Here is a 16873-nt window from a genome sequence, read left to right on the forward strand (position 1 = left end):
AAGGACGATGTCGGGCAGGACGATGTCGGGCCAAGTGCCTGGAGGGCTTGGGAGGGGGACGCAGCTCGGCACCAACGGACCAGGCCGTCTTCTCCCCCACAAGTCAGCACAGGCTGCACAGGGAGATCTTGGGAGCAGCCAGCCCGGGCTCCATCCAGATGGGGAGCACCGAGCCCGCTGGGGACAGGAAGGAGCTCCTAGTCCCTCTCATAATGCTGGCTCAGCTGAGCCTCTGGGGCCTGTCCATGTGGTTGGGTCCACAGACACTGCCCTTCTGTCCTCGTCTGGCAGGGGGCCATGCAGGACATCAGGGGCGCAGCCATTCCCGCCCCGGCCCAGTGCTGCGCTGTCTACACTCCGGGCAGCCTGTTCCCTGCGGCCAGCGACTCCATGGGCTTGAGGACAAGGTGTCAGCTGTGTGCGGATGGTGGGAGGTTTGGTCTCCACCATCAGGAAGAGCACTCAGACTCAGCCTGGAACCTTGCTCCCTCCCCGGTCCCCCGACAGCCCTCCTCAGCCCCCGCCCCCGGGTCTCAGGAAGCCTGGCTTTCCCTGAAAGGACAGAGCCCCTGGGTCTCATGCACAGAGACGCACGCAGACTTTGAAGATGACATCACACCTGCTCGCCCTCCAAGATGGCGACAAGCCACCTTGCCGCCCACCCAGTGGACAACGACTTTCAGAACTAGAGTCACGGGCTCCAGAGAAACAGCCAATGCCACTTTCGAGAGGAGGCTCCACTGGGCTTCAAAAGCCAGAAGTGAGGGGATGGAGGAACTAGAAGTAAGCCAACATGGTGGTGCATACCAGTAATTCCCACACTCAGGAAGCTGAGGCAGTAGGATCGCTGTGAGTTTGAGGCCAGCCTGAACTACATAGTGAGACCCTGTCTCCAAAACAAAACAAGCTGGAAGTGAGGGGACAGAGTGTTCAACCACCAGCACTTCTGAATTCACTGATGTATGAGAAAGGCTGCTCCCATTAAAATCTGTCCTTTCCAGTTTTGCCTCTGATGATTAAAAAGCATTAATGAGGTGACAAGCTTAACATAATTTGCTTGTTGGGAAGGCTCTGTGCCTTAAAATACCGGGATAAACTTTACTGTCATTTTATAAACCCTGACATGTAGATTCCTGGACACCTTCTGATGTAGGGGCCGCTCTGGAATCGACATTTAAATATGGTAAATCAAAGGCCTTAGATGGTTTCTGTACGACCCAGAGTTCTTTATTTCTTTCTTGGTAATTTGGCCTTGTGATTCAGACTGTTTACCAAGAGGGGTAATGAAACAATGAATAGTAATAACACATTTTCCCACTCAATTGCTTTCCACAAAAACAGAACTGCCCACTAACCAGATGGGCTTAATTATTACTAATAATCAGACTTAAAATAGCATGTAATTTTTTGAGGCTGCAGGACTGATGTGAGAGTTTGTATATTGTTTGTACATTTGAAGATTTCTGTGAACTTTTGAAACTGTTTTACAAACTGAAGAAAAAATATTTTCAAAATCCTAAAAATTCTAACATCTATAGCCTATTATTTATCAGTCAAGTCTATAATCTAATCCTGATTGTCTTTTTGCTCAGGCAAATACTGAATGCTGGGAAATGTCTTTTGGGTTTTTTTTTTTTTCTGAGACAGGGTCTCCCTATGTATTCAGCCTGGCCTTGAGCTCAATGTAGCAGAAATCCTTCTGCCTCAGCCTCCCAAGAGCTGGGATGACAGGCGTGCACCATCATGCTGGACTAACAAACAGGGTTTTATGTAAAAAATGCCCTGAGGAAATATTCATTAGCTGACCACAGGGGTCTATGTATACAATGAATCTGACCAACTGTGGAGGAACCATGACAATGTACTAAAACACAGAAGCCAGACAGCCCAACCATGTTCTGTACTCCTGGGATCCATGGCTGTGAAGTGCCCAGGACAGACAGGTACACGGTGACAGGTGGCAGATCAGTGGTTTGTGGGGCAGGAGGGTGGAAAGGGCTGGATCGCTAAACAGGCAAGTGCTCTACGATGGTGCTCTGTGACCCTTCCCGAAAGTAACCCTGGACTGTTAGGACTTCCTGTCATTAGGACAGCACTTTCGATAGCCAAGCCCTGCAGCCTGAGCGTGCAGACTGGCCCACACTTCCGAGGCCAGAGGCAGCGACAGTCGCCTAGTTCTTGCTTTTCTAAGCTCAGGAAGGACTTTCTCATGGCCGCAGAGTGCTCGTCCTTGTAGAGATGTACCTGGCCACCTTAGTGGCACTGCGAACACATTTGTCACTTAATATTTGCAAATCGTGTTTTCTTCCTCATTCATTGGCAGTGTGAAGATACTTCCCCAAGTGCTGCCGCTGGGCTCACCCTGGGTCAGGGGTAAAAACAAATGCACTGTAGCAGCCTCTTGCCTGTGAACACTAAACTATGTATGTGGGGGGGTTGGGCACTCAGTCCCACCGGTTAAGACTTGGAATACTGGGGTCCCCTCTCTAATTGCAAAAGTTATGAAATATGCTAATATTGCTAAAATATGGTTAAGAAGCCAGTGATGGTGGCTATAATTCCAGCACTCTGGGAGGTGGAGGCAGAAAGATCACAAGTACAAGCCCAGTCTGGGCAACGTGGAGACTTACCAAGACCCTGTCTCAAAATAAAAAATAAAGACTGCAGGGGATGTAGCTTAGCACGAAGGCCCTGTGTTCAATCCCCAGCACAATAAAAATAAATAAATAAATAGAATAGTTTAAGCTGAATTCAAATAAAATTTCTTCTGTGTATGCATGCTAAGTATATACTCTGCCACTGAGCTGCATCCCCAGCCCAGCATTTTTCATTAAAAGACACAAACAAATAAAAACCAAAGTGAGTATGTGGCACATGCTGATAGTCCCAGGTACTGGGGAGGCTGAATGAAGCAGGAGGATTGAAATTTGAGGCCAACCTCAGTAACTTAGTGAAAGGGCTGGGATGTAGCTTAGTCTTCTCAGGTTTCATTCATTCTTTCTTTTCTTGAGACAGGGTCTCACTCTGTAGTTCAGGCTGGCCCTGAACTCACTATGTAGCCCAGCTTGGCCTTGGACTCATGGTGATCCTCCTGCCTCAGCCTCCCAAGTGCTGGGACCACAGGTGTGTACCACCATACCCAGCTCTTCTCTGGCTTCAATTCCTTGTACCCCCTCCAAAAAAACAAAATTAAATAAAACAAAGTCCAGTGCTGTAGCTCAGTGGTAGAATGTTTGCAAAGTATATGTGACCCTGGGTTCAATTGCCAGCACTGCCAAAAAAGTAAAAGAAGTGTACTTCCTCTTGTCTCTCTTGTGTATTCAGGTCACCAAACTAGGAGGAGTAAAGCCTTAATTTTTACATATATATTTTTTTGGGGGTATTTGTTTTGAGACAGGGTCTCACTATGAAGTTCAGGCTGGCCTTGAACTCACTATGTACCCCAGGCTGGCCTCAAACTCATGGCCACAAGAATAAACAGAGCAGTGGAACAGAAGAGAAAGTTAAGACAGAGATCCAAGTACACAACTGAACTTTTACATGGTAAATCCTAGAGCAAAGATACACCTTTTCTTGTTTGCTTTTCCAGTACTAGGGATCAAACTCAGGACCTTGAGCTTGCCAGGCAGGTATGGTATCACTGAGCTACATCCCTGGCCTTGAGAAGCAGTTTCTCAAAGGGGCTGAAGCTGAGGGGTTAACAGCAGCCCTGAGGAGCCTGACATTTCCCCATTTCCCAAATGTAGTTATTGTTTCCTTACTTTAAAGGCCAGAAGATCAAGCATCAGATCAAGCACCATTACCACGGTAGAATTGGGAATCAAATCCTCATCTGTCTATTCTACACCTTTCACCTCTCAAACCTTGATATCTTCTTTCTTTCCACTTCCAATCAGCCAGGATCATTGCCTCTTTTTCACCTGACACAGCAACTTTCCACTTAGCAATGCCAGGACTGCCTTGGGACAGTAACCTCAGAATCCGACCAATAGGGGTCAGACTTTTTTGGGCAGTTGACTTTCTTCTAAGGGCAGCAAGTGCGAAATAACTTTCATTCATAACTTCTGGGAGGGGCAGGGTAAGAAAATTGATTCTGTTACAATCTGTCAGGCACTGCATCAAGGACAAGTATAGAAATAATGCATCTCCCAAGAGAAATAAAGATCTATGTCCACATATATTCTTCTATAGGAGCATTCATAGCAGAATTATATGAAATGGCCATAAAGCAAGCAAGAAAAAAAACCCCAAATGCCTATTAACTGAAGAATAGATAAATAAAATGTGGTATATCCATACAATGGAATATTATTCAGCCATGAAAGATGGGAAGTATAGGTGCATGCTACAACATGGATGAACCTTGAAAACATTACAATAAACATGGGCCTGAGATTGAGCTCAGTGGCACCGTGCCTGCCTCAAAAGCACAAGGTCCTGAGTTCCATCACCGGTACCAAACAAACAAACAAAACATTACAATAAACAAACTGAAGCCAATCAAAACAATTCACATATTGTACGAAACAAGGTCTTTTCTATCAAAGGATATAAACAGGAGTGCCTCCATCTTAAACTCTAGTCTACCCTAGATTGTTCTTCCGTACTCCTTATACCAGAGTTTTAAGAAATGTCTGCTCACCTTAGACTCCAAGAACAGGACTGACCACCAAAGATAACTTCAGTTCCCCATACCCCCATCCTACCCTCCCCTAGCCTGCTTAAACTAGCCAATCAGGATAAATGGTGCTCCTTCAAAGCAGCCAATGGGGAGAAGGTCAGCTGCTTCTCATGCCTTAGGAAATAAAAGGAGCCTGCTGCAGCGTCTCTACTCCTGCTACCTCCTGCTACCTCATGATAGTGTGCTCACACCCTTCTGCAGAAGTAAAAAGTCTTGTTGAGATTTCTTGGTGTCTGGGTGTTTTATTATCTGAACTGACAAACTGAGTCTGGGGCGTATTCTCAACAATACTATGATTCCATTTATATGAAACATTTCAAATAGGCCAGACAAGAAGTAAATTAGCAGCAAAAAAAAAAAAAAAAGTAACTTAGTGACCACTTAGGGTCTAAGGGGGCTAGGAATGCCTAAGAGGTAAAGGACACAAGTTTCTTTTATTTTTTTATTTTTTTAGTACCAGGGATCAAATTTAGGTCCTTGCGCTTGCGCAGCAGGCAGTGAAACCACTCAGCTAAATCCCCGGCCCCACAAGTTTCTTTTATGGGGTGAAAAAATGTTCTAAAACTGTGTTGGCTGCACAAGTTTATGAATACAATAAGACATTAAATTGTACATTTTGTTTTGTTTGTTTTGAGGTAGGGTCTCATTATGTAGTTTAGGCTGTCGTTGAACTCACTATGCAGCTCAGGCTGGCCTCAAACTCATGGCAAGCCTCCTGCCTCAGCCTCTCAAGTGCTGGGATTACAGGCAAGTGCTCTCCAAATTGTACACTTTTTTTTTTAATTTAATTTTTATTTTTGGTACCGGAAATCAAACCCAGGTCCTTGCGCTTATGAGGCAGGCAGCAGAACCACTGAGCTAAATCCCCAGCCCCAAACTGTACACTTTGAATGGATGAATTTTTACTGTGTATGAATTACAACTCAATAAAGTGGTTAGAAAAAAAAGGCAGGCAGGCATCTACCCAGCACCTGGCATCTAACACAGCATACTGGGCACATAACAGGAAGTTAACCTCTCTTTCCAAAAGAAGAAACTGAGGAACATGGCTAATAAATAATATCACTGAAAGTGTGGTTTTCAGACACATTCAAGAGGATTCAGTCGAATTTTTTTAAAGCATCATAATTGGACTGTTTAGACCAAGATGCTTGGTAAAGCAAATGCTTCCAAGAAAAAGTCTCAACAATTAAAAAAAATTCAAAAAGAAAAATTGATGAAGGGTTGGGGATTTAGCTCAGTGGTTCTGGTGCCTGCCTCACAAGCACAAGGACCTGAGTTCGATCCCTGGTACCAAAAAAAAAAGAAAAATTGATGATGAAGAAGTAGAGTTGTCAGAGAAAGAGGGGAGAAGCACAATAAAAAGAAGTAAAGATCATCCAAAGCACATGTCTTCTGAAGGACAAACAAATCATATTAATCTAAAGCAGATAAAGATAGCATCCAAAAAGAGAAAAACCTGGCAACCTCTTTCAAAGAGTGTGAGGGAGGGCCGGGGATTTAGCTCAGTGGTTCCGCTGCCTGCCTCAAAAGCACAAGGACCTGAGTCTGATCCCTGGTACCACAAAAAAAAAAAAAAAGAGTGTGAGGGAGCATTTGCAAACTATGATGGAAGCAGTAATAATAGCGATCTTGAGTAATAATAGTAAAGAAAAAGAACAAGTTCAGTATCATCTCAACTGCCTGAAGAAAAGGTTGCTACAACGGTGTGAAACCCTGAAAGCCCCTCCTCAAAAGCTGAAATATTTAACTAATGTGACAAGTCTACTGAAAATGGAAAGAACACAAGACAGAGATAATAAAGAAGGTCTGGCATTACTGCAGGAAGAAATAGATAAAATAGTACAGACTGCGGAGTCAGTGACTGGGACTATTCAGTCTAAATAACAAAATTGAAATTCTGGCACATGAGATGGAGGAAGAGGAGGAAAAGGCAAAAGAGATGCTTCAACTGGATTGACGTAACATACTTTCTCTCCCAGAGCTTTCTCAGCACAGTCTGAAAGCATCCACAGTGCAGAAAGAAGTTTTGAAGCTAATTCCAAACCAGAATGTTCTTCTAAAAGACTTGGGTGTTCTTCATAATTCATCCCAGATGAAGAACATGTTGGTGTTCATCAAAGAAGCCTATAAGAAACTAAATGCCTCTTAGAGAATTTTAAAATATTGTTTCCTATTGATTTAATGTTTATAAATTTGTGAAACTGTTAACCTATGATGTTACAGAGGCTGAAGCCTCTATAGGATTTATTATCCTCTAATACGCGCTTTAAAATTGGCCTGTGTAGGCCTATCATTAGCATGTAACGTAGTTCTGAAAACTTTTTAGCAGTTAATGAAATCTAGAAAATCAATATTTATATTGCTGTACCACAGTTATTTGCCTAAAACATAAGGCAGAAATAGCTATGCTCCGATAGTTTGTGACGGCTATTGGCAGCTCACCTGTGTTGGCACAGTGGAGTTGTGACACTGTGACATTGTGTGTGTGACGTGCCCATGTGCAGTGCTTACAGCATAAACACGAGAGTGTTTGCCATCACTCATTCTGTAGCTGAGAGCTTGCATTTTCTGTCTGCTTTCCCAGAGCTTGAGAAATCCCCAAGTGCCCTTACCCTTACCTAACTCCCTAATCTTATTCAATAGTTAGTTTTCCAGGTTCCTTCAACTTTGAAGTTGGCATTAAGTTTTTATTTTGCTTGTTTTAAATATTTATTTTCTACTGTCATTAAAGCATGCTCTTAAGAAAATTACTAAAAAGGAATCTAAGCGCATTTATTCCTTTAAAACCAAACAACCAAAAAAAAAAACTGTTTTGAGAAGTCCCAGTGCGTGAGAACCAGTCACCAAAGGTAGAAAGTACTGAGAGACCAAAGAAAGCAGACAGCTGGGCATGGTGGTGCATGCCTGTAATCCCAGCACTTGGGAGGCTGAGGCAAGAGGATCTCTGCAAGTTCAAGGCCAGCCTGGGCTACCTAGTGAGTTCAAGACCAGCCTGAACTACATAACGAGACCCTGTCTCAAAACAAAACCAAAAAAAAGCCCAACAAATTTGGGATTACCAAAATGTGTCTCTCAGACAGCAGCAAGATAGGCAGATTCTTGTACCCTAAATTTCAGCAGCAGGAAGGGGATTATATGCTAAGCCAGACAAAGTGGCTCATAGCCAATTAGAATGTATGATGATAAGCTTTTATGTATAAATACATTATTAAAAACATCAAACATCATTTGTAAGATATTTGTAGAATAAAATAGTTGCAATATAAAAAAAAATATCACTGAGCATTAAGAAGACCTGTGCCTAGCCCCAAAGCCCTTGCTACAACACCATTATCTCCTTCATAAGCAATTTGTATTTTGGAGATTTTTTTTTTTTTTTTTTGGTACTGGGGCTCAAACTGAGGACCTTGTGCTTATAAGGCAAGCAGCAGCACCACAGAGCTAAATCCCCAGCAGCAATTTTTTTTTTTAGTACCGGGGATCAAACTCGGGTCCTTGCGCTTGCACAGCAGGTGGTGAAACCACTGAGCTAAATCCCTGGCCCAGCAATTTGTATTTTATGTCAAAGTATTTAGTAAGTGAACCTTAGGACTAGGATTCCTGTGAGTACAGAGGTTAAGACAAATGGATGCAAAATAATTTGAGAAACAAAGCACAGGTGGTGGGCACAGACCACACAAAGTGGAGCTTTCCCGGGAAAGGAAAGCTCACCCATGCCACAGCTGATTGGCTTTAAGGGAGGGCTGCCTCATGTCCGGCCAATCAGATTCCACTCCTGCCATAGCTTCCTGCCAGAACTGGAAACACTGTGCTACAAAAGAGGCACCCATTTTTCATCTTAGTCCAAGAAGCAGAGAGCCCAGCAGTGGGGGACAAGAACAATGCCAGGGGCAAGATGGCTCTACGCTCCCTTGATCAAGGCAGTCAAGGCTGCATCCTGGCCCATGGGTTCCTTAATTTTCTTCGTACTTAAAAAAAAAACAACCCTAAAGAAACTTTGCTAACACTTAGTGTCACATTCAGTCTGTGCCCAACTTCTTTGCCAAGATGAAAAAGGAAGGCTGTGTGTGTGTCCCTGATTTGAATACAAATCTGCATCCTTATGACTGAAGCTGAGCAACACTGGCTCCTAAGGAAACTGAAGCCTCATTCGGTTTGCCTCCAGCCTGCCCCGGCAGTTGGTGTGATTTGCTTTTTCTACACTATTGAGGTCACAAGATCAAATCTCAAGAAGGCCTTTTCCTCCAGGAGGAGACTTTTGATGACACTGGAGGCACTGAGAACATCTGAACATCTGAAGGCTAAGTAAAGGCTGATGTCATGAGGGACAACCTTTCTGAGGATGTGGGAAGGCATTATAAGTCTTACAACAGGAAGATATGCTGACCCCTTAGGCAAAGTTAACTAGGCCATGGTACCAAGGTGTGCAGTTTCCTTCTTTCCCAATAAAACCCCACTGAAAAACTCCACATGATAGTACAGATGTGTCATTCCAGCAACTTGGTAGGCCGAGGCAGGAGGATCTCACGTTCCAGGACGGCCTAACCTAGCCTAGCCAGCCATAGACAGGGTCTATTACCCTGTCTCAAGAAAAGAAAAGAAAAGAAAAGAAAGAGGAGAGGGAGGGGAGGGGGAAGAAGGAAGGAAAAAGGGCTCAGTGTGAAGAACCTGGGTTCAATCCCCCAGTACCAAAAAACCTCTGGCTTATGTTGAATTGAGAAGTTCCTGTGGGTAAATGAGCAAATGAAAGGCATGCGCCTTTTTCCCATTCTTCCTTTGAATCTACAATACAGGAGAAAGCAGACCCATGTCCCCACCTCCCATTGGCAGGAATACATGTGAACAAAAGCCATCTGCAATAGGCTGCAGTCATCTGACCAGCAGAAGGAAGCGCTGAGTGGACAGAAGGGAAGGGATGACTGAATCCTTTTCCCATCCCTCTGTCTATTTATGGGAGTCGCCCAGCTCCAGGAAATGCTGCGCCCCTTCTCCCAGGACCCTGTTGGGAGCAACGCTGGCCCCAGCTGACCTAGCTGCCACATCCTCCTCCTGGCCTCAGCAGCTCTGTCCCCATGACCTCGAGGAGCACTGGGAACCCGGCCTGTAAAAGATAGTGCTTCTTAGTGCTCCCGAGCTAGGGTGGAAATTCAAAGAGGAAAGGCAAAAGAAGAAAAACAAAACAAACAACAGACATAAAGTAAAGCTAGAAAGGCCTCTGTCATGGAGATGATCCCAAACATGACATTGGAAAGTGACAGGCAGGAAGCCAGGGCTGGAAATGACAACACCGGCCCAGGCTCAGTGGCTCGCCTGGCCTCAGCTGCATAGTTGGCAGAGGCAGGAGCAGAACCCTGAATGTCGGCCTGTCCAGGGCTGAGCCGCCTCCCCCCATCCTCCCCATGCAGCAGCTGCCAGGGAGGCCCCAGGCACACAGTGCACCGTGCTTCCCTGTAATGCCACTGCTCTGTCTTCTGACCTCCCCACTTCATTAGCCAAGGAGCCCGGGGAGGTTTCTAGGATTAGTGTTTTTGTTTTGTCTTAGAAGTGAGAAATGCTCTTTGTTACTAGGATGTTGCAAACTTCATACAAACATACACACACACACACACACACACACACACACACACACTAATGGCTGGGTATGTAGCTCATTGGTAAGAACCCTTGCCTAACATACATGAGGCCCTGGTTTCAGTCCCAGCACTGCAAAAACAAAAACAAAAGATTTGCCCCAGCACAGCCAGGTAACATCAACCATGGGCTCCTACTCAATGCTTCTCCTTTCCTTCTCCTTCCCCCTCCTCCTGCCGCTCCCCATACTCCCCTTGTCTCCCCCTTTTTTTCTTTTGGCTTTTTTTTTTTTTTTGGTACCAGGGATTGAACTCGGGTCCTTGCGCTTGCGCAGGAGGCAGCAAAACCACTGAGCTAAATCCCCGGCCCCTTTCTTTTTCCTTTAATTTTATTTATTTTGTGAGTACTGTGTATTGAACTCTGGGTCTCACAAACGTCAGGCAAGTGCTGTGCCACTGAGTTACATACAGCCTTGAGGTAGTCTCACTAAGCTGCCCGTGCTAGCTTTGAACTTTTTTTTTTTTTTTTGAGACAGAGTCTCGCTATGTAGTTCAGGCTGGCCTCGAACTCACTGCAATTCTCCTGCCTCAGCCTCTGGAGTGCTGGGTTTACAGGTGTGTGCCACCACTCCTGGCTTTAACCTTGAATTTTTGATCCTTCTGAGCAGCTAGCTAGGATTACAGGCATTGGCCACTACTGTTTGCTTTTTTATTGAAAGAAAGAGAAAAAGAGAGAGAGAGAAAAGAAAAGGGAGAGAGAAAGAAGGAAAAAGAGAGAAAGAAAGGGAGAAGGAAATGCAGGTAGTGTTCAGGGCTTCTATCTATTCTGCTCAAGGGAGGAAAAAGAGACCCAGTGACAGGGGGTGCGATCTACTGCCTGAGAGGGAGACAGACAGAAGTGAGGGTGAGGGCACCGAAACCCAGAGAAACAGGAAGAAAGAACAGATTCAGGCAGTTACAGCCAAGGGGAACACAAACCTGGTGAGGGGCAGGGCCGTGTTAAACCAGACACAGCCTTCTCATGGACTCGCTCGTGGTGATCGAGTTTTGCAGCTGAAATGTACATAGGAAATGCATCCAAGTTCCTATCATGGCGCGAGGACGAGAATGTCCTTTTAGCAGAGTCCAGAGCTTCGGTGACCTCAAGTTCCCCACGCTTCTGTCCGCGCGCTTCTCCAGTTGGGATCCCACCTTCCTTGTTATTCTATTTCCCCAAAGTCTAGCTTAAATCTCAGCATTTCCATAAAACCTATCCTAGCCACCCCGAGTGGAAGTTCTTCCTCATCTGAATTTTAACAGCGATTAGTAACTTAAGTACACTCAATTATCTAACTATGCCCACCTCGTGTTATCTCTACTATAGCTGCTTTCAGATGTTATTCATACATTTTTGTACAAGATTCCACATACTTATGTTTCAACACCTCAAATTAAACTGTGATAATGAATGAACAACTAACAGTCTTGAGTACTATTTGCTAGGCAAGGATTTTTTGTTTTGTTTTTTGAGACGGGGTCTCGCTATGTAGTTTGGGCTGGCCTTGAACTCACTGTGTAGCCCAAGCTGACCTTGAACTCCTAGTGATCCTCTTGCCTCAGCCTTCTGAGCGCTGGGATCACAGGTGTGCGCCACCATGCCTGGCTGCAAAAGATTTCACATGACCTAGTATTGTCACACTCACCCTGCTAGTGCCCCATTTACACACATGAAAACAACTTTTCCCATAGCCTCATGGATGCTGAACGAATCTAGGTCACAGGGTTCAGGAGTCCAGAAGCTGGAACTGTGTCCAATGGACAGGGCACAGCCCTGGCTCCTGGATTCACAGGAGGGACTCGGCAAATCATGAAGAGTTGATTTTATTCTAAGCAGCTGGTAGCCAGAACCTCTGTGCCCTCCTCTCTGTCCCTGCCCACCCTGCACTGCCCAGCCAGCCTTCTGCACTCCCAGAGGCTGCCCTCACGCTGCCATTTTGTGACTTCTTTTCCCCTTGCAGGCTTTCCTCATGTTCACATTAACCTGACCTCATGGAACAGTAATACTGAGGAGGGGAGGCAGGGCCTCCTTGAGTGATCTGAGGCCTCTGGGCATCTGAGAGTCTGAGATGAATACTACCGCACACTGCTGAGCAGCAGTGCAGGGACTGCACCTGAAGGTCAGGGCAGTGTGCTTCCTGGAAGCCCCCTGGCACTCCAGCTGTGCAGCCTGCAGACTCCTGGCTCCCTCCTTTGGCCCTTCCGGTCCTCCTCACTCCTCCCTACCCTCTTTGCTGGCTTCTGTTCTTTCTTTCCACAAGCACCGGTTCCAGGCCTGGCTACAGGCCAGCCAGCACATTTGGACAAAAGGCAGCAAGCTTGGCAGGTGATGTCATCACCCATCCCCACCACGGCGGCGCTGAGCTGAGCCCAGGCTCCTCTGCTGCTCCCAGGCTCCAGGAAGGGGCAGGAAACATAATAGAGCAGAGGTCATCGCCAGCCAGTCTGGGTTCAAATCCCAGCACACCCTGGACACCACTCTCTGGTTGTTCACAGCAGCACATTCGTGAGCACCGGGAGAGGGTGATGAGTGGAAAGGATGACGCAAGGCTGCACCTGTGAAGTGCTCAGCACAGGGCTTGTCCGTGAAGAGCACTCAGGAAACCTTAGGCTGCCAAAGAACATGAGCAGGAGGGGTAGCACGGACCTTGGCTGATAGTAATTCTCTGTCCTGGGCTTCTCAGAAGGTCTGTTTACCCAGCCCGGATCAAGGTAGTAAAACTCTTAAGGAAAGAAGGGCGGAGAAAAAGAAAGGCTGAGGATGTAGCTCCGCAGGCAAGTGCTTGCCTAGCACGCACAAGGTCATGGGTTCGAGCCGAAGCACTGAGAGAACAAACTCAAACATGTGACTGCTCTCAAAGGCACTGCAGAAGTTGGGCTTGAAATCTGAAATTATTAGGGGAGCTGACCCCTTCCCTCTGCAATAGGAGCGAGGCACCCAGGACAGCGCCAGCTCAGCCTCACTGGTCACAAGGCTGGTGTGAGCGGAGCCACCCTGGGGTCACTCACGCTGTCCTGGCTCCCCTCCTCCTCACTGTTTACCCAGCATGGATGGAACTGAAATTAACTGACAAGCTGGGTGTGGAGGTGCATGCCTGGAATCCCAGCTACCTGGGAGGCTGAAGGAGGATTGCATGTTGAAGGCCAGCCTGAACAACTCAGCAAGACCTTGTCTCAAAATGAAATTTTTTAAAAAAGGGGTGCAGATAAGATCAGTGTGCATGCACAAGGCTCTAGGTTCAATTTCCAGTATGAAAAAAAAAAATCTACATGCCGAACACAGCATCTGTGTGAAGCGCTGTCAGGGACATTGATGCAAGAAAGGTCCCTGCCCTCAATCTAGAGATAAGACACAGTCACAGTCAGCTAAATGGCAATAAAGAGGTAGACTTTGGTGCCTCTTAAAGGCTAGCTTGGTGCCATGGCTTGAGTAAGTTTTGTCCCCCATAAAATATTAAGAGGTGAAACCAGCTGGGAATCTTAAAGAGGTCATTGGGATTAATCCACTCACTCGAGGCACAGCTTAGCTGGAGAGCGGTTCTGCCACCAACACCCGGCACCACCAGATGTTGGCCCTCGACCTTGGTCAAGAACCACAAACCAAAATAACCTTCCTGTCTTTGTGGCATCTCAGCCTCCGGTGCCCACAAGTAACAGAACACAGACGACACTGGGTTCCAATAGCAGAGGAAGAAGAGAAAGTGTGTGCACTACTGCCCATCTTTTTCGTGCCGGGGAGCCAAAGGGAGGGAGGGACTGCAACAGGAGGAAGGAAAAAGGGAGGGCAAGTCCGGAGGCCCCAGTAAAAGGAGGGTCGGGTTGTCTCTGCTGTCCTAGTGCAAGGAGAGAGGAGGTTCTGCATAGATCATCCCAGGGCATTTTTTTTTTTGGTACCGGGGATCAAACTTGGGAACTTTCGTTTGCAAGGCAGGTGCCGGAACCACTGAGCTAAATCCCCGGCCCTGTTACTGTTATTTTGAGACAGGCTCTTGCTCAAATTTTTTGTAATTCAGGCTGGCCTTGAACACACTATGAAGCCCAGGCAGGCCTGGAACTAATGGCACTCCTCCTGCCTCAGCCTCCTGAGCGCTGGTATTACAGGCATGCACCACCATGTAGGGCTTCCCGGGACTCCTTGAGCTCCTCCAAGACTAGGTGATATCATGTTGCACACATAAGCACGGCAATCTCCCTTGACAGCCAGCCGAAGTCCCCACACTCTGCCCCATCAGCCTGAGCACCAGCTGCTCATAACCCCCTACCTGGGCCCACAGTCTTGATTTGAGTTCGGAAGCCGCCAGGCCTGGCGGGAGGCCAGTCATCAGCCTGCCTTCTCTAACGGTGGACAGCCTCCCCAAACTGTTTCCGTCCTCAGTCCAGGCATCTGTAGCTGCAGGGAGTGACCATGTTTTGCTGCTCTGTGATTTCCTTGAAGTCAGGCTGCAGGCGCCACAGGAGGCCCAAGACCATCTTGTCACAGTTCTGGGTGCAGGGTGGGCTGTCTTCACCCTCCTCTTCCTTCTTGTCCTTGCTTGCTGTTTCTTCCACTCCTCTTTCTTCTGACTGGATCAGGTACTGGAAGGTCCAGGGGCCTTCAGTCTGCTCAGGGTGGCTCCTTTACAAACACAGCCAGCTCGGCAATCTTCTTGGGGAAACAGCTCCCAGCAGGTTGTCATCTCAGTGCACCTGGGCTGGGCCTTCAGGCTGGACCCTGCTCATGGCCACTGCCGGGCTTAGGAGGAGTGAAAGCAGCACCTGCAACCCACAGGGCCTTCCTGGGTAGGTGGAGGGACGGAGGGAGGCAAGGCTGCAAACAGCTTTGTATTATTTTGGTCTAAGACTTGGGAGGAGGCTCCAGAGGTTCAAAAGCTGCCTAGAGAATGGGGAGCAGTGGCGCCCACCTGCAATCCCATCATTTGGAAGGATGAGGCAGGAGGATCACCTCAAGTTTGCAGCAAGTCTGGGCTACATAGTGAGCTCAAGGCCAGCCTGAACTACATGAGACCCTGTCTCTAAAAACAGAAGGGAAAAAAAGAGTAGTCCAGAAAGGCAGGTGTAGGAGGCTACAGGTGCAAACTAACCAGGTGGTGGCACCAGCCCCCAGCGAGGTGGATTGAGTGTCAGGAATCTGAGAGGTCACGGTTGGTCAGCAATAAGGAGGCACCACAAAAGAGCAGTGTCGGCTGGTCCTGGAAGCAAGGGATGGGCCAGAAGATGGTCCCAGAGGCTGTGACAGGAGAGGAGCTCGGAAGGATAGATGAGGAGACAGGGAGTCCCCAGGTCTGTTCTGATCAAATGTCACTGAAGCAGCATGGACTTCTGGACAAGCTTGAAATATATGTGCATGTATATATATCCTGGTCTTTCTCTTTCCTTTTGTTTTTTTTGAAGCAGGGTCTTGGTTTATAGCTCAGGCTGGCCTTCAACTCACTATGTAGTCCAGGCTGGCCTCGAACTTGTGGTGATCCTCCTGTCTCAGCCTCCTGAGTGCTGAGATTACAGGCATGTGCCACCTCGCCCAGCCTTGCACAGTCTTTTAATCAGCTTTGTAAAAGACTTAGGGCTGGGGACTGGGAAACTGAGGGAGGAGACCCTGTGGCCAGCTAGTCTTGGTCTTCTAAAGTCAGGAAGAGTGAAGGTTCGAAGCCTAGGAAATGAAGAAGGTGCAGAGCAGCTCTGTTCCCATCACACAGGCTAGGAACCGTGTGGGCCAGGGGTCAGTGGGAGAAGCACTCTGGAGGGGTAAAGTTGGGAAGAAAAGGCCAAGAGTGAAGGGGTAAAAAAAAAAAAAAGTGAAGGGGTGAGGTGGGAGGGGTCACTTTGACCCCTTTGCTCTTAACTCAACTTCTTTATCTGAGCCCTCCCACTAGAAGGTGAGGACAGAATACAGGCACTGGACTTTTATTTTTGTTTGTTTGTTTTTCAGTACTGAGAATTGAACTCAGGACCTTGCACTTTCGAGGAAGGCTCAGTGCCATTGAGCTAAATCCCCGGCCCTTTTTGTTTTTTGTTTTTCAAAACAGCATCTATGTAGCCCAAGCTGACCTTGAACTTTTGGGGATCCTCCTGCCTCAGCCTCCCAAGTGCTGGGATCACAGGTGTGTACCACCACACCTGGCCCTGGACTCTTGTTTTTTAATTTTTTTTTTTGGTACCAGGAATTGAACTCAGGGCCTCCCGCTTGCCAGGCAGGTGCTGTGCCACTGAGCTACATTCCCAGCCCTGGACTCTTGTTTATTAAGAGATGAGCTAGGACCTAGATTGGCCCCAGAGACTTGTTGTGTTGAAGGCTTGGTGGCCAGCTGATGGCCTTTTGGGAAGCAGGTCACTGGAGCTGTGGCTTTGAAGGCTGTATCTTGTTCCTGGTCCCTTCCAGGCTGGCTTCCCTCCTCTCTCTGCTTTCTGGATACCATGAGTTGAGCAGCTTCCTCTGCCAAGACACCTCTGCTCAGCACCAGCTGTCTACGGACTGGATCCTCTGAATTGAGAGCCAGAAATAACCCTTTCCTCCTTTAAAGTCACTTTCCCATGCATTCTGTCACAGTAATGGCAAGCGCTCTAACACACAGGGTCTTGCTATGTT

General features: G+C 47.1%; 1 protein-coding gene and 1 pseudogene across 5 annotated transcripts in view; one reads left to right on the plus strand and one right to left on the minus strand.

Annotated features, from left to right (window-relative positions):
• The window catches only part of Dennd2a (DENN domain containing 2A), an 81529-nt gene that overhangs the window by 55348 nt on the left and 9308 nt on the right, over window positions 1-16873 (minus strand). The gene's annotated exons all lie outside the window — the stretch shown is intronic.
• LOC101701728 (centromere protein Q-like) lies at window positions 8-6833 on the plus strand (annotated as a pseudogene).

The sequence above is a fragment of the Heterocephalus glaber genome, unplaced genomic scaffold (assembly GCF_053883595.1).
Source record: "Heterocephalus glaber isolate CG9 unplaced genomic scaffold, H.glaber_assembly_v1.0 deba00000621, whole genome shotgun sequence".
Taxonomy (NCBI): Eukaryota; Metazoa; Chordata; class Mammalia; order Rodentia; family Bathyergidae; genus Heterocephalus; species Heterocephalus glaber.